At 42.3% G+C, this 26,423-nt stretch overlaps 1 protein-coding gene across 6 annotated transcripts in view; it reads left to right on the top strand.

Moving 5' to 3' along the window:
- The first annotated feature begins 300 nt into the window (after window positions 1-300).
- Window positions 301-26,423, top strand: part of LOC136850600 (uncharacterized) — a 164,511-nt gene continuing 138,388 nt past the window's right edge. The window contains exons 1-2 of one of the 6 annotated variants that reach the window (XM_067124276.1): window positions 301-482; window positions 22,479-22,610. The gene's annotated coding sequence lies outside the window, so the exon portion shown is untranslated. Of the gene's footprint in view, window positions 483-18,888; window positions 19,019-19,121; window positions 19,339-19,370; window positions 19,496-22,478; window positions 22,611-26,423 lie in introns of those variants that run through there. The other 5 variants (XM_067124274.1, XM_067124273.1, XM_067124275.1 and 2 more) reach the window with 5 other exon arrangements.

Genomic DNA, 26,423 nt, shown 5'->3' with positions numbered 1-26,423 from the left:
CTAAAAACTTTGGTAAAAAGCTAACAAAATATAAAAAGAATAACAAGTACAAACTAAAAATTAATAATAGAAATACGAAATAAAAAACGTAAGCAAAAATAAGGTAAAATATAAACAATCTACCACAAAAAGTAAAATGTCGAAGGTTCTATTTGCGTACCTGCAAGAAATCTCACGATAACTAGTTGAATACCGGACGAGTTGTTGTTCAGTTTCGGTTTCATCCTCTTAACCAGTGACTCTGAAATTAGAAGGTCTGCCCTATTTGAAGACAAAGACACTACTTGAAAATCCAGGTCCGTGAACGGATGGTCTTGTTCCAAACTGTGGTCCCTTGTGGCTGAAAAGGGTGGTTTTGAAAGAGTAGGTGTCTTCCTCAATAGTGATCTAATAGTGAAATTGGAACCTAATTTGAGGAAAGCTACATGCAAGTATTTCTTGTAACTTTTTTCGGACCACATAGCTACTGTGACCGAGGTAAGGTAATTTAATGAGCTTTACAGTACATCCTTACTAGCAGTAGCCTACTGTACACCAGTCTGGGACAAAGCTTCTCATTCAAGAAATTTTTCAGCATTTTGTAAAATACAAATAAGGGATGAGAGATTTAGTAAAATAATTCTGGAGGAAAACCAATTCTTGATGAATAACTTTAAAACCACAGCAAACATCGTAAGTTCTGTTTATCATAGTATGTATCGAATTAAGTTTTACAACTTGGGAGATAATTTAATCCCAAGCCAGAAAATGTACTATTCCTGTAAACAGAAGTTTCAAATTTGCCGTAATTTCTGTATATCTGAACATCTAAAAATGACTTATTGTCCTAAAGAAATGTTAGGGGGACGAGAATTGAAATATTCGTAAAAAAAAAAAACCATGTGTAAGTTCCTTAAATACGAAAAAGTGTCATCCACATACCTACGATAAAACAAAAGTTTGAAGCACTAGGGCATTCAGACATCCAAATCCTTCCACAATAAATCACGAAACAGTCTGCATATACAGGTGTAAGCCGTGTTAGTACGAACCCTCGCGGATGAAAGAAAAGATACGGACAAAATACGGTAAATTTCTCATTATCTGTAAATTTCTCAAATAGTCTCGGCTGTACTGCACTATATACACCATTATCTACATTTAGCCGAAAATTTATATTATAAAACTATATATTCGTACGGTCGTATATTAACATTTACCATTGTGCATTTATTTAATGTATACATATGTATAAGTATATAATGTTTACATACATATGTATATATAATAAATACATATATGTATATATATGCATGCATATATATTATGATTATATATATGTATGTATGTGTATGTGTATGTATATATATATATATATATATATATATATATATATATATATATATATATATATATATATATATATATATATATGCCCTCTCATTGTAGGTGGGCTAACCCTCAGTGAGATAGGCACAGGCATATGGAAGGACATGGCACATTACATGGTTTCTTTATTCACTAGCAACGTTTCGAGACAAAGTCCCATCTTCTGGCTAAAATCAGAAAATAAATATTACATTAATACAGTACAAGTTTAAAAAAAGAAAGCATAAAACGTAAGAGTAGAATTATAAACAGTTAAAACTTTTCTAAGTAAAATTAAAAATCTCATAGAATGAGGAAAGCTCCTTGCTCAAGCGGAGTCCTCCTGTTCGTATCAGGATGGTGGAAAAGTCAAGAAGAGGCGAAGAACATGCTATACACAAAGGTAGTGAGGTGGTATGGTTGTTAAGTGAAGGTACCAGTTTCTTAATTGCCAAACATTCAAGAACGTGGAGGTGGTGTTCATATGGTGATGTCATAACGACCTTAAAGTGATCATAAGTTATGTCTGTCTTACAGATTCTGGCGTGATTCCTGATATTTGATTGTTCTGGGCTCGATAATTTGTTGCCTGTTCGGTGACTTACATCTTTATGAGCATCGCATCTCATCTTGAGCAACCGATTGCATCGATAGCAATTAAATAAATACACGACACCAGACTGCATCTAGAAGGGCAACTTCTCTTGTGTTTTAGGATGCCACCGGTAGTTTTGGGATTCACACAATTGAATCTGGCATCAACTGCTGGAAAGTGGTGATTTAAAATTTTCTCGAGAGTTATAACTTCCTATTATGTATGTAAAGTAATCTGACGTAATATCTTAGTTTCTGTGCTAAATGCACTGCACCAGGTGGATGAAAAAAGTTGTTGATAGTTTTCTCAATGTATTTAAAAAATAGGCCAGATGGATAACAGTTAGTATTGAAAAATCCCTCAAATTTTATTTCATCATGGAATAGTTTCCAACTCGATGTTAGGTTTATAGCCCTGTGGAGGAGTGTTGATAAAACATTTGATTTCAAATTATAAAACAAAACCTGTAAAAATTCAGGCAAAGGCTGGTAAAACTAGTTTTCCTGTAGATGCCCATGTTAAAACGGTTATCTTTACGAAATACCATTGTATCTAAAGACCTGAACAACTACACTGGAAAAGTAAAAAAAATATGCATAATAACAAGCTTAGGAAACTGGGTATCATTACACCTAAATTCAATGAAGGAAGGAATAAGGTGGTATTGAACCTATCTGACTACAGTTTAACCAAAAGAGAGGAACTTCTTTTATTTTCAGGTCTGGATTTTTGTTGCCTGTTTACACACCTTCCTGTTATGAATATTTTCTACCATTTGAAATTTTGTTTAAAAAAAATATCTCTGAATGCCAACCTTTCTAAGTTTCAGAACGACCTGTCTACATTTGCCCTTACTAATTTTAACAAAATAAAACCAACAAATAGGACCTTGCTACCCTTAAGAAATTAAAAGAATACGAATATATGATATTTTCTAGACCTGATAAAGGCAAGGGAACTATCATAATGAATAAAACGGAATAATCACAAAATGGAAACAATTCTAAAGGATGCTACCAAGTTTAGAAACATGGGTGACATCGACTACAAACTAATTTTCAGAAACGAGGACATAATAAACCGGTTTTTGAAGACACTGAAAGATGATAAAACAATAGACCAAACAACCTACGAAAATCTCATTGTAACAGGTTACCAGGTGAGATGCGATGCTCAAAAAGATGTAAGTTACCGAACTGGCAGCAAATTATCGAGCCCAGAACAATCAAATATCAGGAATCACGCCAGAATCTGTAAGACAGACATAAATTATCATAACTTTAAGGTCATTATGACATCACCATATGAACACCATCTCCCGTTCTTGAATGTTTGGCAATTAAGAAACTGGTACCTTCACTTAACAACCATACCACCTCAGTACCTTTGTGTATAGCATGTTCTTTGCCTCTTCTTGACTTTTCCACTATCCTGATACGAACAGGAGGACTCCGCTTGAGCAAGGAGTTTTCCTCATTCTATGAGATTTTTAATTTTACTTAGAAAAGTTTTAACTGTTTATAATTTTACTCCTACGTTTTATGCTTTCTTTTTTTAAACTTGTATTGTATTAATGTAATATTCATTTTCTGATTTTAGCCAGAAGATGGGACTTTGTCTCGAAACGGCGCTAGTGAATAAAGAAATCATGTAATGCGCCATGTCCTTCCATATCCCTGTGCCTGTACACACACACACACACACACACACACACACGCACACGCGCGCGCGCACACATACATATTTACATATACGAGTATATTGTATAGACGTTAGACGTCTTCTTTTCCCATTAATCACAATCATGTATCACATCTATCAATGCAGCGAGAATCTCATGTATATATTTGTATGTAGAATTTCCTTACCTTTTCACCAATATATATTTTATCACTGTATGTACATTATGTCTCTTATTATTGCTATTTGACTGACTGTTAACAAACACAAATTGCTCTCACTCAGCGTAAGCGATGGTGCACACAATAAAGAAGGTCGGGCACTTCGTTTCCGTCCGCACGTTGCTATGTATACCTTTGTCCAGGTAAATAAATCATTACCCATCTCACAGACTCATCATCAACATATAGTTACGGGCTGCTCTAGAAGCAAGAGCCCGTGCTGGCACAAGGCCAGCTAAATCTAAAACAACAACATAAATAAATCAGTCAGTACCCAGTTCTGTCTCTGACTTAACAACTGGTGACCCCGGAGTGATGGTAAACACAGCGGTTTTGGCTTCGCCATTAACAGACTCACTACGGCCGCTTTACCTTCGGAGAGCCTTTAATGGAACCATATGGCAACCAAGTCTAGGCCTCTGAAAGCTCCTTCCTCGGAGAACACCCACGCCACTAATGGACTAATTGTGGCATACCTCCTTCAGGTATGTTCTGGCGTTCCCGAACGGTTTGGCCCTTCCATTTACGATTCATGTTGACCGTATTCAGAAGTCATTAACGGAACCACACGGCGTATAGTTTTGACTTCTGACAAGCCCCAGACACCATTAACAGACTAAATACGGCGCTTATTTCGTGTTTGGGGTGAGGCAAAATGTCAGACACTGTGGTAGAGGACACACAGTTCGTCTGCATCCCCCTCTTGCCTTCGAAGGCAGCAATAAGCCAAGTGATAAAACTCCCACCATTCTCGCGGTAAAATACTGCAGCCTGGTTCCTCCGAGCAGACGTCCATTTCCGTGTAGCAAAAATCACAGACGAGGAAACCAAAGTAGACGTCACCATGACAATGCTGCCAGAAGAGTTCTTCAACAAAATCACCCCATGGTTGGACTCGCAGCCGGGCAAAGTCCAGTACAGAGACCTACGAGAGAAACTCATCGACACATACTCCATGCCCGTCCCAGAGAGAGCCCAATGCACCCTCGACCTAATGACCCAGACCCTGGGGGACACGTCACTCAGGGATGCCTGGCACGAACTACAAGGTCTCCTAACGCTGCCAGGCGCTTTAATGGAACCAGATCAAACGAGGAGAGAAAAGTTAAGTAAGTTAAGTATATCTTGTTTCACCCAGACCACTGAGCTGATTAACAGCTCTCCTAGGGCTGGCCTAAGGATTAGATTTATTTTCACGTGGCTAAGAACCAACTGGTTGACAGCAACGGGGCCAACTTATTGGAACCACATTATGACGAAAATGAATTTCTATCACCAGAAATAAATTCCTCTAATTCTTCATTGGCCGGTCAGAGAGTCGAACGCTGGGCCATCGGCGTGCTAGCTGAGAGCTCTAGCCACTCCTCCAATGAAGATCTACGGAGGAGAGAGATCAGCTTGTCACAGGAAATATTCCTGCGATACCTTCCGCAGGAGGTGAGGGCACAAATCATGGAAGCAGACGCCCTCTCAATGGACGAATTGGTGAACGTCGCACACAAACTCCACAAGGCCACCAAGGCCTCCAAACATGCTGCAACACCTGCAGCCTGCAGCCTGGTAGCAGGGGAATCCAAAGTGGGGGACACGAACGTGATATACAGGAAGAAGGCACTGCTGCAGCAGCAGAAGACGAGGACAAATCCAGTCTGGTGTTACTTCCATCGGAGGTTCGGAAGTGATGCCAGAAATTGCAGAGCCCCTGTTCTTTCACAAAAAACTAGAAAGGTTACAACCCATAACAGCAGTGGCCGCAAACCTTAAGGAACCCCAGCCAGTAGGATTCTTCATCCACGACGCCATATCAAGACGACGGATGCTGGTAGACACTGGGGCTATGCAGTCGGTATTTCAGCTGTCGAGGGAGGACCGCAACCTCACGTCCAGTGCTGCAGCCACACTAGTTGCCACAAATGGAAGCCCCATCCACTGCTATGGAGCTCAGACCCTCATAATATCCATCCTGGGCCAGAAATATGAATGGCCCTTCGTCATCGCGGGTGTCAAGTTTTTCTTCGCTGATTCCCTCGCACATCACGGACTGCTAGTAGATGTCGCCCAATAAAGCCGCTGGATACTGGAACCTGCAGCTCCCGACCACTCTCCACCGGACCGGGAATGCCCAGCATATGCTCTGTCTCATCGAACAAATACAACACCCTCCTCCACGAATTCCCGGATATCTTCAAGCCAGAACTGCATCAGGTGCCAGATACCCAGGCCAAGATTGGCATCCATCACCACCACAGGCCCGCCGACACATGCCAAGTTCCGCCGCCTGCCACCCAAGAAACTCCAAGATGCTAAACGGGCACTCACCAAGATGGAAAGGATGGGTATCTGCAGAAAGGCATCGAGTCCATGGGTGTGCCCCCTCCACATGGTGAAGAAACCAGACAGTTCCTGGAGGCCCTGTATGGACTATCGTCGGCTGAACCTAATGACAACACAGGACCACTATCCCCTGCCAAACATGCAGGACCTAACATGGGACCAAGTTATTCACAAAAATGGATTTGCTTAAGTCCTATTTTCAGGTACCAGTACATCCCAACGATGTTCTGAAGACAGCCATCACCATGCAGTTCGGGATGTATACCTTCTCCTACTCCACCTTCAGCCTCAGAAACTCTGGGGCCACATTCCAATGCCTTATGGAGCATTTTGGGGGACCTACGTTTCTGCGTCTGCTACGTGGACGATATCCTGATTTCCTCCAGGTCCCCGGAGGAGTACCTGGGTCACGTCCAGGCTGTGCTGAAACGCCATTCATGAGAATGGCTTGGTCGTCAGATTCGACAAATGTACCTTCGGAGTGGAGAAGGTAGACTTCCTGGGACACAAGGTCTCTCCGGTAGGTGTCCGCCCCATGGGCTCCAAGGTGAATGCAGTGAAGGAGAGTCCAGCACCAAAAACCATCAAGTCCCTGCAGGAGCATGGTCAACTACTATCGACGTTTCGTGCCGGACATTGCCCACAACTTGTATCCCCTAACCGGAGTACTGAAGGGGAAGCTGAAAGCACTGACTTGGGAAGCCCTCACCAAAGCCACCACCTTAACATATCAAGACACCACCACCCCCCTGAGACTTACCACTGATGCCAGCAACATCGCCTTCAGAGCCGTGCTGGAGCAGATAGTAGACGGTTCCCCCCGCCTGCTTGCCTCTTTTAGCCGCAAGTTAAAGCTGCCGGAGACCCGCTACAGCGCATTCGACAGGGAACTGCTGGCAATCTACCAAGCTGTGTGGCACGTCAAGTACCTCCTGGACAGCAGGCCATTGACCATCCTGACAGATCACAAGCCGCTGGTACACGCGTTCACAAGGGTGGGAGATGCATGGTCAGCAAGACAGCAACGGCACCTGGCTGCTATCTCCGAATTTGGCTGCACCATCAATTACGTCCCTGGCAAGAAGAACCCAGTAGCCGACGCCCTATCAAGATTAGAAATAAATTCAGTCCACCTGGGCATAGACTATGAAGAACTGGCGAAGGAACAGGCTGCAGACACGGAAACGGCAGCTTGCCGCATGGCACTTAATGCATTGAGGTGGGAAGACGTGTCAGTGGGTGGATCCGGATCAACACTTCTCTGCAACACCAGCGCAGGGCCACCCACGCCCCCTGATACCCACGTCATGAAGAAAGCAGGTGTTTGACATCATCCACAGGCTGTCCCATCCATTAGAACGAATAACAACGCGCCTGATGACAGAGAAATTCGTGTGGCACGGGATCAGGAAGGATGTACGAGAATGGGCGAAGAACTGCATACCGTGCCAGACAAGTAAGATCACAAGGCACACGGAATCAGGCATCAGAGACTTCCCTCAACCACGACGGGGTTTCCGGCACATCCATGTAGATGTTGTAGGACCTCTGCTGCAATCAGGGGATGCCAGCTACCTCCTGACAGTCATAGATTGTTCAACAAGATGGCCAGAAGCAACCCCAATGTTAGAAGCATCAACAAGTGCCTGCATGGAAGCCCTACTATCAAGTTGGATAAGTCGATTCGGTGTGCCGGATGATATAACTACAGACAGGGGCCCAGCATTCTTGTTGGAACTCTGGGTGTACCTGGCACGCCTGATGGGGACAACACTCCGCAGTACGATGGCATACAACCCTGCGGCCAACGGCATGGTGGAAAGGACCCACCGTTCATTGAAAGCAGCTCTGATGGCACGTTGTACTGACGAGAATTGGAAGGCGCAGCTGCCCTGGGTCCTGCTGAGCCTCTGCACTGCACCAGCGGGAAATGGCGAGGAATCTCCCACAGAAATAGTCTATGGCGAAGCATTGGCCGTACCTGGAGAATTCTTCCCCACGGAGCCGGACGACCCGGATACACCCCTTCCAAGACTAAGAGAAATTGCAAAGAAGTTCGCGCCCTGCCGGAAGACTTTTGCGGACAGGACCCATAACTTCAGCCCAGAAGCCCTGAAAACCTGTACACTCGTCTTCATGAGGAACAATGCCCACCACCCACCCTTGACCAGACCATACAGAGGACCATACTGAGTCATCAGCAGAACATCCAAGACCTACCTCGTCAACATCCATGGGTGGGAAGACTGGATATCTATCGACAGGTTACAACCAGTCTTTCTAATGGACAGTGGAACCCGGGAGGAAACCAGCAGATGTCCCAGAAATCCTCCACAAAACAAGACCTCGGATGAAGAGGGCAGCATCCCGAAACGAGGCCGAGTACGTCCCAAGGGCAGCACTAAGGATTTCATCCGCCCGACAAAACTGCCGGACGACTCGGCAGTCGAAACCGCCCCACAACCGCAAATATCAAGAACTCGGGGTTGGCTCCTGCTCCCAAGAAGACACCGTGATTAACATTCAACAGATTTTCCAATCATTATTTCATAATTATTGTCGGGGGGGGGGGGTGGCTGGGAGTACTTTTAAAGACATCTTCTTTACCCATTAACTATGATCACGTATCACACCTATCAACGCAGCAAGAATCTCATGTATATATTTGTATGTAGAATTTCCTGGCCTTTTCGCCAATATGTATTTTATCACTGTATGTACATTATGTCTCTTGTTATTGTTATTTGATTGACTGTTAATAAACACAAATTGCTCTCACTCAGCGTGCGGGTCCTGGAGACCTGGGGTCAGGCACCACGTTTCCGTCCACACACTGCTATGTATACCTTATGCCCAGGTAATAAATCAATCAGTACCCAGTTCTGTCTTAGACCTCACAGCCTACTAAAGATCTACCATGGCACAGGAAAGACTGAGTGGACTTGCAATTATTAGTGTTAACAACAAAATTGGCCACGAGATCACTTACAATGATTTCATATATTACTTTGCCTCCAGAAAAGCCAGGAAATAAAGACTAAAAATAATTTAAATACTGAGATAATTTGGTAACTTTGGTTAATAAAGCAGTGCCAGTCAGTGTCTTATACTTATTACAAAATAAGAAGAAGTGAAAAGTAAATCCCTTCAGTAGGCCTACACTAGTATATTTTAGGTTAGGGTTCATCTTTGCACCTACCACATTCGTACATAGTTTTCAAATATAATTGTTCATCCTAATTTTTGAGGCGACTGGACAGTTTGCCCTAAACAAATTAGCTGTAGGACAATTGGTCGTAGACAATTTGCCGTACAGATATTTCGCCTCAAGGACATTTACCCATAAAGCATAAGAAGAGAAGGATAAAAAATAAAAATAAACAATGGTCATACACTTTATTTAAAAAATTAAGCTAAAAACTAAAAATAATGTAAGTTCATTGTAATTGCACACAAATAATGTTTTTTTTATTTAAATCATAACCTCTGACAATGCTTAGTATGCGCTTATAAACATCTTTGTATTTTGTCTTGATTGAGGTTTCTCCTCTTGTTGCATCGATTACCTTCTTTTCAGAAAGAGACTCTTCATTTCTCAGGAGATTGATGCATTTCCATAACTTTGGATGAGTATTTCTACTCCATTGTTGGTGTTAGCCAGCTGATTTGGAGTTCTTTCATACATATTCCAAAGACCGATAGGAAAAGTAGGATAACTCTTAAGTCTACGAGTTCCCCTGCCTCTCACCCCCCCCAACCAATGTACTAATGCGTTTCAAAATATGCCACTGTTCTTGTGGTAAGTCATCATCAACCACAGAATGAAAAAAAAGCCTGTTACGTTTGCAGATGGAAAATTGTCAGAAAAACTCGGAAAACTAGCTTGTTCAAAATCAGTCATTAGATTTTCAGGTCTTAGCAGTAGGGGCTGTAGATGATTTGGTGGGGACCGACTGGACAAAAGCACCGAAGTTTGGGGATGAATTCTTTACACCATTTTAAACATTTCCAAGACTGGTGGCAAGAATTCTGATGGATTGTTTGGTGTCAGGTCACAATTTACCTTTGTACTCAATGTGTGTTTAAGGTCTGGTCCTATGCTACGATATCCAGCTATATTCTGAGCTTCTGGGTTGTTTTTTTTATAACTAGTTCGGTTAACGGGAGTCCACACAACATAAGTACAGTCTCTGAAGTTGAAACCTTAAAGTTCAAAGTCAAAGACACATAAAGTTAACATACACCAAATGGGAAATAAAGAGAGGATGATGATGGTGCTCATTTTTCTGTTCAAAACTAAAGAGAATATATAATCACATAAATCAGAACAGTATCAACTTACACCAAACTATAAAATGATTAGCCACATTGCAATAATAACTATCTCCTCAGAAGCCTTACATAGCTTTCACTACAAGTGTTACCAGACACGATCATTTGTCACATTTGCATGTGCAGAGGTGTGTACACTTCCACTGCTGTTTCTTGCAATCACATCCTCCACTACAACCCTTTTCACTTTGGTAACCACATTTCAGTAACTCGCTACATGCTTTTGACGTCATTGGCAGTGTTGTCCATACGGGGTTCGAAGATTGGCTCTCTTTCTTCATTGTCCATCCCCAGCCTTCTGAAAAAGGTGCATGCTCACGAAATGGACTCTGTCATTTGTTTGAAGGCATCTGTCGCCTCTAGATAACACTTCCATGCCTCCCAGGCATGCTGTTTTCCTCTCCCAAAGAAGAAAGATACTGAATCACAGCTTGTAAAGCTATGAAAAGTTAGTAAAGCAACGGTTTTGTCTATTCCTAGAACCTGGGCAAGTGTATTGATGTGGCTGTAGTTGAACTTTCTTCCAACACCAAATGCAACCCAAATATCAACTGCTGGGCAAACAGAGCAAAATTGTTAGTACTTCCCAATGAAGATGACAATGACATCAGTGTCTACAGTATGTATTGTAAGAGGTGCAAAAGAAACGAGCAGGTAAAAGTTACTGCTGGTTTATTACAGATTCAGGCAGTTTATATAGCGGCCGACTGTCGCCGAACTGCAGAAGACAATGAGATTGAGTGTGACCTGAGGTGGAAAAACAATTAACAATAATATACAGCGAACAAGTACAATTTACAATACAAGAACATACAGAATTCCAACATGGATATAATCTTGATGCCTGCGAATAAAGAAACACACGATACATAATTTATGACAGTTGAACAAATACATGTAAAGTTTAAATGGTAGAAAAATGCATGACCTGGCATGTTAGGCGTAACGAATTGTGTGGCAAAGAAAGTGGGATGTCACCAAAGAAAACTTGCTCAGCGGAGACTTAATTAATGACGCATCTGAAGGAGACTCCGCTGACGGCGATGTGGTGACTACAAATACTCCCCCCCCAACTGTGTTGCCATGCCATGGAGTGTTCGAGGCGCTGGCATGGGTGTGGAGGTGCGGGAGGGCCTCAGTGCGGGGACGGGCGCGGGTGAGATGGGAGGAAGGTAGACCTCCGAGTCCACGAGGTCTGCGGTTAACTGCAGGAAGGAGGGGATGTCCGTGTCCATGCTCGCTCTTTGCCCTCTTACTGGAGTGGGGTACTCGCGTCAGAACGCACTTCTGTGTGCTGTGTGAGTCCGTTAGTGACGCTGGTGGTTTTGCTGACGAGAGTCGGCACGCTCAAACACTGGTTACAGTGCCGTGTTTAGTCCACTAAGAGCGTTGGAGAGTTCCTGGAGCCAAGATTGAGTCGCCGTGTCGGTCCGCTAATGGCTCTGTAATACTCCGGGAGGTCACCACTGTAAGAGGTGCAAAAGAAACGAGCAGGTAAAAGTTACTGCTGGTTTATTACAGATTCAGGCAGTTTATATAGCGGCCGACTGGCGCCAAACCGCGGAAGACAATGAGATTGAGTGTGACCTGAGGTGAAAAACAATTAACAATAATATACAGCAAACAAGTACAATTTACAATACAAGAACATACAGACTTCCAATATGGATATAATCTTGATGCCTGCGAATAAAGAAACACACGATACATAATTTATGACAGTTGAACAAATACACGTAAAGTTTAAATGGTAGAAAAATGTGTGACCTGGCACGTTAGGCGTAACGAATTGTGTGGCGAAGAAAGTGGGAAGTCACCAAAGAAAACTTGCTCAGCGGAGACTTAATTAATGACGCATCCGAAGGAGACTCCGCTGACGGCGATGTCGTGACTTTACAGTAACAAACATGTGGTTTGGCCATTCTCTATGGCATCTTACATATGATAGACCATTCTGGTGTCAGCCTCCTTATGGTCACAGTGAGGTATGTGATGGTCTGATTCTCTGCACATGGTTGCATTGTAAGGACTGGGGTATGAGTGACATACTGGCTGGGTGTTTACTGGTTTATTGGTAGTTCCTTACTGAGATAAATGTACAGAATCTTCGATGTTATTGACGCGTGCGAGCGGTAATGTAGCGTCTACACACAGACAGGTAAAACAGAGATAAAAGGTTGAGACATCTGTGTTTGTCGGCAGACAAATAGATGGCGATATCAAGAGACATGATTAACATAGTGATGAAACATATATCAATGGAAAGGCCAGGAAATTCTACATATGGCCAAGCGATATCAAGAGACATGATTAACATACAGTGATGAAACATATATCAATGGAAAGGCCAGAAAATTCTACATATGGCCAATTGCATGAGATTCAAGAGAGATTAATGAATACAATGCGGTAGCATAATATATGTGAAATGGCGAGACATTTGGCGTCTTCACAAACAGAAACACACACACAGCTTGATACAGAAGATTCGTTGGAACATTATGAGTGCATGATTAGAATGCTTGCATGGCAATGCAAGTAGTGTTTATTGTACATACATCAAGACAACAGTGGCTAGGGAGAAACAGACGGAAATATTGCATGGTTGAAATAGCGTTCCTGTAGAGAAAGAAAACGAGACGCTGGCTTTGTCCTGTCCACTTCGATGATGACGATTGATGAACACACGAACACACACGTGTTTGGAAGAGACACCGTCGGGGCTCTTACAAGTACTCTCCCCCAAAGACGTGTGTAATGTCTGATTGTTTGGAAGAGACGGCGTTGGGGTGACGGGCTCTTACAATGTTCCCCCCACAAGCGAGGCATCGATGCGGAAATTGTCTTGGCGACACTTGTAGTTGGCTCGAAGGGCTTGGGCTAGGGACGGGTAGGAGGCTGAAGGGCGGCACCGGCCAGCAGGAGCTCGAGGAGGACGGGAGCGGGTTGAAGGGTGACGTCGGATGATCCTCCAGTGACCGGCTCAAGGGCTGAAGGATGACGGTGGCTGATCCTTGGTAGCCAGCTCGAGAGGGGCGGCAGCAGGCTGAAGGATGACGTGGCTGGTCCTTCGTTGGTCGGCTCGTCCAGTACGAGTGCGGGGGCGGCTTCAGGTTTCCTGGAGGAGGCATCCAGGGCTCTGGTGGTGGAGTGGGTCATCTCGGAGGGTCGGACTTCTACTGAGAACTCAGGAACGGTGGGAAACAGCGAGGCGGCGAAGGGTCTATCGGCGCATGGGTCGTCATCTTGGGTCGGCCGGGTCCTTCCGGGGTCACCAGTGTAAGGACTAGGGTATGAGTGACATGCTGGCTGGGTGTTTACTGGTTTATTGTAGTTCCTTACTGAGATAAATGTACAGAATCTTCGATGTTATTGACGGGTGCGAGCGGTAATGTAGCGTCTACACACAGACAGGTAAAACAGAGATAAAAGGTTCAGACATCTGTGTTTGTCAGCAGACAAACAGATGGCGATATCAAGAGACATGATTAACATACAGTGATGAAACATATATCAATGGAAAGGCCAGGAAATTCTACATATGGCCAATTGCATGAGATTCAAGAGAGATTAATGAATACAATGCGGTAGCATAATATATGTGAAATGGCGAGACGTTTGGCGTCTTCACAAACAGAAACACACACACAGCTTGATACAGAAGATTCATTGGAACATTATGAGTACATGATTAGAATGCTTGCATGGCAATGTAAGTAGTGGTGATTGTACATGCATCAAGACAACAGTGGCTAGGGAGAAACAGACGGAAATATTGCATGGTTGAAATAGCGTTCCTATAGAGAAAGAAAACGAGACGCTGGCTTTGTCCTGTCCACTTCGATAATGACGATTGATGAACACACGAACACACACGTGTTTGGAAGAGACAGCGTCGGGGCTCTTAGACGTGACAATGACTTTTTTGTAGAGGAAACACAGTGCTTGATCTCATTAGTAAGGAATGCAAATAGTTCTTTCTTATCGTCTGGATCATGTAGAAAGTCTTGCCATTTGCCAGGAATTTTATTCTTTGCCTCAACCTTTCTGCATACTCCTTTCCCTCTCTTTTCTCTCGTTGTTTCTTTGATGCTGTTTTTCTTGTATGTGTCCCACACCATATCCAGATGCTTGGCACTATTTAGTTGGTTTCTGAGGAACGGGAGGAAAACCTTCCTAGCATAGTCTCTAAGTTTTGCTATCCCTGCAGTTGAGAGAAAGTGAAGAACAGCAGTTCCATCTAGAACTTTGACATCAAATTTTCTTGGAGGTTCTGTCTCGTTTGCTGTTTCTAATGAAGTGAGAACGTCTGGCTGCACATGAAGGACCTCTGCCACTTCATCTGCTTCCTCTGGGCATGCAGGCACATTCAGGTCTTCCAGTTTCTCTGTATAAGGGGCATTTAACAGCTTTTTTTTTTTTTTGACTTGATTGAAGTAGATCAAGGGATCACTTTTTTTTCCCCAGGCACAGTCTTCCTCTATCAGAAATAGGTGGAGGGTAGGGATGATTTTCATGCATGAAGAAAGTGCTGATGCCTGATTCTCTGTGCAGTGCTACAATGTACATTCGTGAGAAAAGATCAACGTCTGCTTTCAGGGTTGTGATCTTGATTTGGCTTTCGTTGCTGGAGACCGAAAGGGTGGAAAACCATGCTTCTTTATTGGTCCATGAATAGACGGGGTGCAATCCACAAGCGCTGGCTGTCTGTACCCATTGTACTGACTCCTGCCAATGAGTCCAGTACTGCTGACTGTGTTGACAACAGAGTCACTGACAACATCTCGTGCATCCAGAGTCAAAAGTTCCTGGGTATCATTGAGAAAAGGATTTCCCAACTCCTTGATGGTTCTCACACGGTTCAAAGCCTGCTGTTGGAAGGCTCTCTGGGTGACCAAACTCTCCACATGGTGCAGATGTTTCTCAGTTCCCTCGCCAAGGATTTCTTTCTCAAACTCTTGCTTACTCAAGTCCTGCCAGCATCCACTTGTGGAAGGCTGATGGGTTTTCAGTAAGTCCTACTGCCGCACTTGCTCCCTTGACAGTTAAATTATTTTGCTCATGGGCCTGATCTTTTGGCATTGATGAGAAGCAATTGGTTGTCTTGGAAACAACTTGGTGACTTTGTTGCATGAACTCTTCTAAAATGGATGGGGGTAGACTTTCCTATATCTCGGATATGCACGGAATCCAGCAAGAGTAGTTGGGATGGTCCAGAGCAAAGAACTATGGCACCAGTGCTTTGAGGGATTCTATGTAGAGTGAGAAGTTCTTCTCTCTGTGAGCTCTAATGAAGACCAGGCCCAAGAGCTCCAAATGAAGTACTGTGTCCCAGCACTGTACTGGAAGGCTGGGCTCTTCCTAACCATGCCTTGTCTCCATGCCTCTTTAGCTTCAGCACTTCAGCCTTTGTTCCTGGTCAGTTCTGAGGAAGACATCTTGGAGTTTAGCTAAAGCCAGTGCACTGACCTGTGTGCTTGTCTTGTTCGAGTGAGATGACAGCAGCGAAGAAAAGAGTGGGCTGTACCACAAGAGGCCACTCCTGCCTCTGTCAGTGCAGTAATCCAACCAGAATCTTCCAAGTTGTCGCCAAAGGTCTTCCACATTGCCATCTCGATATGGAGGTCTCCAAACATGATACATACTTTGCCTCCCCATGTGTCTCTGGCCACTTCCATTGTATGTGTTTCGCCAGTGCATAAAGCGGTGCTTCCATGGCAAGAACAGGAATTTGTCCTGGATTCAAAAAGTCTGTTGTTAATCGAATGACGCACATGCCATGCTTTAGCATTGCAAGAAATGCTTCTTTTTCACAGAAGAGGGGAAGTAGCCGTGTGAGAATTGGTTGAATCGCATTCAAAGATGCGTCTTGACGTGCAACATGGTAAGCTCCCCATGCTATGGTATCACCTTTCTCAAGTTCTTCTTTCTGTAGAGATTCTAGTTCTGTACAGATCCAGTTGTGCTCCTGCTTCATCGCTGTCCCTTTATCTCCTACAATTCTCTGAGATGCATCTGGAGGCACTGAAACTTCCACTTTGGACTCATTTAGTGCAACAGCTGGCACAATTGTGTAGCTGTCTGGCAGCTGTTGGTATGTCTTTTGATTGGAGTGTATGCCAAGAACATTCCCACAAAAGAATAATGCAGTACGTATGTTTCTAGCAATGGTGGATTTTTTTTATTCAAAGTTGGCCATCTCACACTTCAGGATCATGATCATGATCATGATCATGATCATGATCAGATTTTAAATAAAATGTTCTACCTTTCATATTACAGAACCTGAACAATGTGAATAGGCTACAATAAAGTTGTTTGATCTACCTCAGACAACGTTATCAGTAGGATTTCACTGTGTATATTTTCGATAAACATGCCGCAGATATATGTGAAAAAAAAGGGTGTTCCACTGGATAAATTTCGTGGCACCGGTCTCAGATCAGAAGTAGGTGGTCTCAAGATTACATGCACAAAAATTCATGCTTTTGTCCAGTCAGTCCCCACCTCGTCTAAATTTTCCCTTTGCAGCCCCCACTATAGGGATCGAGCAAAACCTTAACCTTTCAAAAAAAAAAAAAAAAAAAAACATTGTAAGTGTCAAGATTCTTATTTGGAAGGAGAACGTACATGAGGGACCCTTTCTTCCTTTTGTCTCAATCTTCTAATGTTTCTTGAAGCTAACTGGGATTTAAGTGCATTTTCTTTCATATTTGCTATTGCTTCTTGCATTTTTGGTTGCCTAGGATTCGATGGATGTGTAGGCTATGCTCTCTTACAATTTTACAAATTGGGATCGCTTCACTTTTCAGGATTGAACTCTTGCTTTACAGTTTGCATTCAGTAGACCTTGCCTCTATATGAAATTTCTTTCTTGCTTGTAAACAGAGTCGTCTACGAGCTTATCCCAACCGCTGCTGCTTTTAATAGTGGAAGGCATAGTATAGGTTTAAGTTTCAACGTTTCAAGAAAAATAATGGAAACGGCCGAGGTTACCTCTCAAAATCAGCTTTTTGCTTTTGAATTTTCAAGATAGCTTGTTATTTTAAATAATTGTTAAACGACCTTTCTGCTTTTAAATTCTCATTACGGCAAAATGTCATTGCGGCGAAATATCCGTCGAATTCTCTTACGGCTAATAGTCCTACGGCTAATTGTCCTAGGCGAAATGCCATTACTGTTGTTATGTTGTGAATTTATCTGTTAATTTTGTGCACATATTCAAGTATTTTTTAAGCAATTATATATTTATTTTTACAACTGCTATTTTTTATGTAAGATGATACAAGTATGTTATTTTGTTTTATTTGTAGTGGGAAATATTTGCACAACTACTCCATTTTTTTTAAATATAAGCAGTTCAACTGGTTAACTTGTTTTATTGTAAATGTAGAGTCTTGGCTGTTGATTTGTTCTGTTACTTATAAATACAAGTTCAATATGTCACACAGTGTCACTCTGAAATTTAAAAAGTGCAAACAATATTGGACCATATTGTGAATTTGCTACCCCTGTATGATTGGTGCCTTTATAGTGCATGAAGTGATCAAGTATTCAAGCACAAGTAATAGTTAAGGACCGGTGGTGGTGGTGATCAGGGACCACCCAAATCCAATCCTGCTTAGGGTCCCATAAAGGCTTGGTCTGAGACTTACCTAACATGCCCTCCGATATTTGAAGACTTTCAGATGCTTTCATCTTCTCGAAGTATATTCTATTTTTTCCATCTTAGTTTCTTATTCCTATACCAATAATTTGTTTAATATATTATTATTATATTATTTTCTTCCTATTCCTGTAGGTCCGTTCCGGTCCCCCCCCCCCCACTCTCTCTCTCTCTCTCTCTCTCTCTCTCTCTCTCTCTCTCTCTCTCTCTCTCTCTCTCTCTCTCTCTCTCATTCACATGGAGTGACCTTGAATGAACGCGGGAAAAATGAATCGTTTACCTATACGGTACTTAGCGCCGTTGTCAAATACTTTAATTGTATATCTTCGATACCTTGTGTTTATTTTCAATAAATTCTTTCCTATTTTCAGTTTCTTCTTTAGACAAATATGAACAGTAAGCTGTTAGGTATTAGTTCCTCCATATTATCTTGATATGACAGTTGTCATATGAGGAAGATATGTAGTAGTATATAATAACATATATGTACACATGTACAGTAATTAACACTAATCGATAAATCAGTTTCTCTTTATATCAGCATTGAATTATTTTAATTACTATTTTGCGAATTGGTCTTGATAAGCCAAGAACCTCTGTTTAGTACAGTGTTATTTTCTGACATTTTGAATAAAAAAAGGTAGAATAAGTGATAATCTATCACAAGACAAAGAGATTCTTTAATGCAAGTTGTCTACACTATAAAAATAACACGAATACTAGAAGAATTGTTTTTGTATTCTCCGGAAGGTGGTGGTGATCAGCGAACAGCACAACATTACCTGTTATATTTCAGTGTCTCGTAGTAAACATTAGCGTAGAAACTGATGTCTCTTATGTAAGGTAAAGCGAAGCCCGTCCATTTTTATTATTAATTATATATCACATAACTGGAAGGTATGATTGTTTAGAATTCCTTGGTTTAACAAATTAAAAAGTATATTTTGAAAGTTTGGGGTTGCTGTGACGTGACAGAAATGTGTTGTCATGACATCGAAGTTTTAACGAATCGCGACTGACGACGAATTGACAACTTCAGGTAGTTGTTGTGGGTTTGATCTTGATGGAGAAAAGGGGAAATTCGCCCACTTGAGAGTAACTGAATGACAGTCTTTAACAGTTAGGTTAATAAAAGTTGACACTCATTAAGCTACAGTCTGAAGGTAAAGGATTTCAGGAATTGTAATTTGTTCGCGGTAGGACCAATGCCAAAGTTTTTGTGCCTTATGTTTTCTTTTAGTGTAGTGTGAATGTGGTAGGCTTTGTGATATAGTAGAGTCATCGGTATGCCAGTTTGTCAAGTTATGTAGGCATTATAAGGTGCGTCCGATACGTGAACTCATTGGTTTGGGGTCATAGACCATGCCTAGGGCCATTCACACGCCGTAACATACACTAGGTTAGGCTAGTGAAGCCACTGAGGTGGGCCAAGCGAGGATCGCCTACCATGGCAGCAGTTGGGTCGTTTGCTAGGTAGAAGGACGTAACTACCTCCATTAGTCCATTGTCTCCAGTATTTAGTGTGGTAATTCTAAGCCGGCTGTCCGCGGTGAGCTAGACTATGGCAATTGACGTTTTTCTATGTTATTTTACTTGCTTTACAAGCATTTAAAGTAATATATTGTCTGCCGGCTGTAACTTAACTGTCATTGACCTTTGAAGACTACGTAACTTGATTTGCCTAACGCAGGGTAGGTCTAAGCCAGCATTCCGCGACAAGCCCCCCACCCCTCCATAGCTAATACAGCAAAATTTTAACCAGTAAACACCCCTAAAAATACCAACATAACGTACCCTAGAGGTGTTTGCAGTTACAATTTTGCCGTATTAGCTATGGAGGTGGGGGGCGGGCTTGCTGAATGCCGGCTTAGACCTACCCTAAAGTAGGGTAATTCAAGTCGTGTAGTCTTCAGAGGTCAATCATAGTTTAGTTACAACTGAGCAACAAAATATTACTTTAAATTCTTGTAAAGCAAATAAAATAACATAGAAAAACACCAATTGCCACAGTCTAGCTCACCGTGGACAGCTGGCTTTAAATTACCTTTAGTATTAATTGGGGGGGTCCAGGGGGGGCAAAACCCTCCCAGCCAGGTCAGGGTGTTTATGTTTCCGGAACCTGTTCTCATCATTTTACGCTGGCCCCCCGCTGTAAACATATGCTAATCTTGTCCTAAAGAGGGACCATAGCCTAGACTTCTAGCCCAGCCTGTAATACATTTGTGTTAAGGCTGCCACTAACATTCAGTTAGACCTGTACAGGTATGCCTGCTGTGCGGGCAAACTAAATACTAATGGGTAATTCTAAGTTCTAGCTCCGTGCCTGTTTTTACCTTGGAAACTAGTTTTTTCTACACTTTTAGGGCTTCTGATGCTGGCAGTGAGTTTGTTGTTGGCCAACTGTTATTTGCCACCTACTGTAACTCTACTCAATAGGACAGGGGGACTGGGAATTCGGGGTTTTGGGTTGGGGAGAACACAGAAATGGAGCGGACATGTTTATGTTGGGGAGGCGCCCTCTGGAGGGAAAAACGAGAGGGAGCCATTTGCCAACAGGAGGGAGTTAAATGCATTTCACCATGTTTAGTACTGGCACTGGGGGGACGGAATGTCCCTTCGCCGTGTTTAGTACTGGCCCGGGAGGGGTACCCTTACGTTAACAAGTTATTGCACTTGCCAGACGGGATATGAACCGTTCCAAACAGACATTCCTCTTGTTCTGTCTTGTGAAGATTGCGTATGGAAACCCCTTGTTGGATGGACTTCAGGGGTTAATTACAGGTTAATTACATTCGTGCAACAAAAATTGAAGATAAATCCATAATTAGCAACCAAAAAACTGTAGAAAAAGTCAATTTAGAAGGAAATCGCTGCCATGGAGCTACTACTTAGATCTACCCATTAATGTAAACAACCTGTGCCTGTGGCTTGAGCAAATAGAGCATCTCAGTTGATCTGCCTCTGGCCAAATGGCTGCACATGTGCACTTAAATGTTAATGTGGGGAGGCAACTCTTTTCGCTCTCCATCCTCGGACAGATAGTACCGTATGTACCATTCAGGAACAGAATGTTGAATTTTATTAAGTTTAAAAGTGCTTATACCTAGATTATTGATGTATCGGATTTAATTTTTTTTTTAATAATTGATATGGATGTCAGAATAATATATGTTTGTAATTTTGCAATTTTCCACAGGAAAAATAATTGTGTATAATAAAGGCTGAAAGCGGCAGCAGCATTCTTAAATGTCTTGTAGATTTCATTGAAATCTATATGAATGAGCCTTTGCTTGGGCAAGTAAAATCCAAAGGCTATAGTAACAGATTAAGCCTGTGTATGTTTATTCGTGGTTATAAACCATATATGCAAATCAGTTTTTGAATAAGAATAAATATTCACAATGGCAATAAGTGAAAACAAGAATAGGCCTAAAATACATTTATTCATAATTATGCATCATATATGTAATTCTTTTTTAAAATGAGAACAAAATAATATTCTACTTTCTGATAAAAAAAAATAAAACAATATTAGACTATGTATGTTTGCTCACTACTCACATCCCATGTAAGCCAGGTTTTAAATGAAATTAGAGTAATCAACATACAAATGAAACAAGGGAACTGTTGTAAACTAGGGGTATTCACTAACACATAAGAAAGTCATTCTTAAAATGAAAACAAATCAGTATTAAGCATTCTAATGAAACCGATGAACAGTATTAGGCCTATATATGTCAACTTTGAAATGAAAAACCATTACTAACTTAATTAACACAATTATCTTGCTATAGAACTCTTCCTTCATTCATAAAATATTCAATAAACATTGTGAAACTCCTTGGGGCCAAATTCAAACTCTTAACAAATTCACATGGGCGTGTTGAATTTTTTTTTTTTTTTTTTTTCCACTTTCACTGGATGTCTTGACGTTTATGAATTTTTTGTGTTATCAGCAAGCCAATTACAGTCAGAGCATTGACTGTTGACACCATGGCTGCTACGGAGGACTGAGGAAAAAGACTAGATTGTTAGTGGTGAAGGTTTGCCTTCACAGGCCAACTGTGCAGGCACAACTGTGCTTGTATAACTGAACATTAGTGACGGCCCTTTGGGGTAGGTGTGGTGTGTGCTATGGGTCGTTTGTGCTGTACTATTTCTTGAGTCACCTGTAGTGAGTCATTTTGTAAGATGAATAAAGATAGCAATTTAGCAACTTTTTTTTTTCCCCTCATAATTTGAGACACGTGATGTCTTGTTGCCTCCATATACAGTATTACAAATTTTGATGACGGTTCCTCAGGTTGCTGGGATCCTGTTGCACAAAAACTGCTGGAGGCATGAGTAGTATAACTCTTGGGAGGAGGAAGAGGATTGGAGCCATTACTGTCTTGAATGCTGCTTTACAGTAGAGAAGGTGAAGCCAGAACGTAAGGTACATGACCTACTGTCATTGTTTGACTACAACCAGGCCAGTATCAAATTCTTAAGGTTTTAGTTGCTCCTGAGTCTCATTTTAGACTAACATATAAAAACTTACTGATGTGCAGTGTAAACATTATAAAGGAACCAAGTACATGAGAGAGGAATGTACCAATTTTCATGATGTCATTAGGAAGTTGGGAAAATTTTGACAGCCAATGGAGTGAGGCTGAAACATCCTTTGAGAAACTGTGAGTTTGGTGCTCCAGGAAATCAGATGCTTGTTGATCAGTTTTTGTTCCTAAGCAAATACAAATTTTGTTCTTTACATAGGATTTGGCTAGTCTTGTTGAAAGATGTACAGTAGCAATTCATGTATGTACTGTATTTTGAATTTTTTTTTTTTTTTCATACACAATACAGACCTTTGTTTCTTACATAGGATTTAGCGGAGCGGCTATGGTTTACCCAGGCAACCCTGCGTTTGTCCAGTTTTCTAGTGAGAACCTACCACTAGATGGCAGTAAGCTCTGACAAGAGAACTGGTGGAACGGTACACAACAAAAATGGTGGACAGACGAAAACTGTGAAGCTGGTGGATGTTAGCGGTTCTTTTTTACACAATTTAAGCTGGCCAAGGTTAACTAGTCTTCTTGTGCGCTTTATCTACTTTTTGACTGATTCTTGGCAGGCACCTATATTCTGGCAAGAGGCCATATTGCGCTGCGCGCTCTAGCCACAGGGGTTACAAGGGGGGAAATTGTACCCCTAACATCTAGTTATCGACGATTTACTATCCTAACCAAGAGAATCCTACCGTACCCCCCTTATATTATATAAATAAAAAACACAAGTACCTTATTCAAAATCGGAATTGTTGGACCAGTCTGGCAAGTGGATTCTTCTTTTGTTTTCGACCACGGGCTTGTTCCGTTTGTACAGCGACATCCTGTGTTTTTTGAGTGTCGCCGGAATGAGAACGCATTTTCCTCGGCTTTGGCTCCACTTTAGCTTATGGATAAGTCTGTTTAATAAGTTTCATCAGAAACAAACGCAATTCCTTTTCATTGTCACATAATTTCACCAAATCAGTAATAGTCACTGGGTTTGCAGCGGCAAATTGAACATGAGAGGGATGAGAAGACTCCATGCTAACTTTTTGAATTCTGTGCTAGAATGGTCAAGCTGGGTCAGGTCGGGTAGGGATGGGGTCAAACTACTTACCTGTGCGGACAAATTTGGATGTTGCATGGTTACCCGGATAAACGATAAACTACCCGATTTAGCTTGTGAATGCGAGCTGGAATGGCCATGTAACTTTCAGACAGTGTCTAACTACCGACAGTAGGGGGAAGCCCCACCCACTCGTCGGTCTGCACTTCACTTTGCTTTTGGCCACTGTTGAGTGAAGATATCTGTGTCCTCTGCCTGACTGCTGTTTGCTTTTTATGGTTTTTTGCTCTTTCTATATTGAAATATATTTTGTGATTGTAGAATTAATATACAAACCCTTCAATCACTAAAGCCTACTGGTTCCTACACAAATACAAACCTTTGTTCTTCACATAGGATTTAGCTTGTGAATGCATGCTGGAATGACCATTTAGCTTTCAGACAAGGTTGTTAACTGTTGACAGTAGGGGGGAGCCCATCCACTCATCGGTCTGCGCTCCACTTTGCTGTCGGCTGCTGTTGAGTAGACGTCTATTGCTCTCTCTGCCTGGCTACTGTTTGCCTTTCACGCTTTTGTTTTTCTTGTTTGCTTGCTTATATTTGATGCAAATAATAAAATATGCAGACCCCTAGTTTACAATTGCCTACTGTGAGAGGAAACCAATAACCCTTAGGTATTGCCCTTAGGAAGAAAAGCTGTAATTGGTTTCTCTCATCATTCGAGGTTAATCTTCACACTTTGTGTGTGTCATGCTGTAGGCATGGCTGTAATCAATCAAGTCCTTGTTCAGAGTGTTGGGTCTGGCCCTTTGAACAGTGGGTGAAGTTTGCCAGGAAGAAGAGAAAAGAAGGTTTCTCTGGTGTCATCGGATTGCTGTGCTCTGCTGGTGACACTGGAAGATTCTCTCTAGTTCTTTCTTACCCCTGGCCAAACTTCCATCTGTTGTTACCATTCCTAAGGGAGTGGTTTCCCCTTCTCCGACTCCTGCTGCTTTCTTAGTAGAAAGCCACCTAAGGGGGAAAGATGACCAGCCCAGTTCCTCTCCGGCAGTTTTGCTTTGCTTGGAGTAGATGTCCTTGTGAGTACGCTTCTTCACGGGGTTGGAGGAGACTTGTCTCCCTTGAGCTGACCTTTGTTGCAGGTGCTGTGGAGCTGAGGGACTTGGGAAGTTGTGGCCTTCCCTAGGTCTCTTGGGAGAGCTGAATGTGTTTGGTCTGATTCATCATTTGAAGGCTGTACAAAGCCTGACTGTTTCTACTGCTTCTGTAATCATGATACAACTATAGTGGACCCCCCCTATTCGCAGACTCACCTATTCATCGATTTTTTGTGGAACCTATTTATAAATTGTTTGCGGGAAACTCTCCCATTCGCAGATTTTTCGTAGAACAATATAATCTGTTTTTTCATATTTTTATATATGTAACTTACCAGGTAATTACATAGCTATTAGTTTCTACTTTAACGGCAGCTTTAGATTTGAAATTTGCGATAGCGCTCTTTTGTTTTGGTGCAGATAAGTCCCCTGCCCACTTGCAGGGAAGTATAGGTACAACGTAGCTGAAGAGTTCAGTTTGTTTCTGTCGCTGAATGACCATAGGTTGGTTGTTGAGCAGCTTTGTTTGCTTTTTATCAAAGGATTTGGTGAAGAATTCTGTATTTTGGTAGCCTCTGCGCTAAATTTTCTTAGCTAAGTTTAGTTTGAACTTTTTGTGGATTTTGAATTATGTCAGACTCAGGCATGTCAGGTAATGGTATTGTAGCAAAGGCTACAATACTAGGTTACTTCCTTTAAATACAACTCTCATTCTGTATGTTTTTATTGCCGAGGACAAATTTGTCCTCCCGACTTGGCGTATGAGGAGTGTAGTAACTGGGACGAAGTTAAATGGAGAATTTTGACTGCTCATTTAGACAAGCTAGAGAAAACTAGACAGAGAAAGGCAGCTGCTAGAGCTGAGGCTAGAGCTTCAGTGTCTTCCACTTCTAAACTGGTTCTTTTGACTCATGTGACTGCTTGTTCTATTCCTAGTTCTCTTGCACTCCCTTCTACTCCGTTAACTGGCTCCCATCCAGCTGAACCTAGTGACATTGCCAGTCTCGAAGCCCGGATTGACAAGAAATTTGACGCTTTAGTTAATACAGTCGCTCAAATAGGAGCTTCAGTGAGAGTCCTTTTGGACAAAGCAGGTGGTGAACCCGGTGCAAGTGTTGTCAGTGGGGTGGCTGCTCGTCCCACCAATGCTCCTAGACGGAGGTCCCTGCCAGACTCCCATGCACTTGGGAGGAGGCAAACCATAAGTCCAAGGGATGTCTGTTTGCCCATGAGTAGTTGCTCCCTTAACCGAACCTGTCGCTATTTCTCAGGTTTCGGTGTATAAGCGCTGGAAAGGTGTCCAAGTGGATCACACCTTGTCCTCCAGTGGTCCAGACTAATGAGCCTAAAGGACGCAGCTGGCGTGATTACTCCAGGCCATTGGAAAGGCACTTGATGGAGAATCAGAACCCTTCGATCCCTCATAAGTGCCATAGGGACCAAGAGCCCTCTTGTAGCTATTGGGATGACGGAGGGTTCCCGACGGACACCAAGCTCCCAGTGGCTCACAAGTACCCATTAACCTCTTAAGCACTAAGTGGCTCACAGACATCCAA

This window comes from Macrobrachium rosenbergii, chromosome 22 (genome assembly GCF_040412425.1).
Source record: "Macrobrachium rosenbergii isolate ZJJX-2024 chromosome 22, ASM4041242v1, whole genome shotgun sequence".
In the NCBI taxonomy this organism is placed as follows: Eukaryota; Metazoa; Arthropoda; class Malacostraca; order Decapoda; family Palaemonidae; genus Macrobrachium; species Macrobrachium rosenbergii.
The sequence above is the reverse complement of the archived record's forward strand: the minus strand, read 5'-3'. Positions and strand labels throughout refer to the sequence as shown.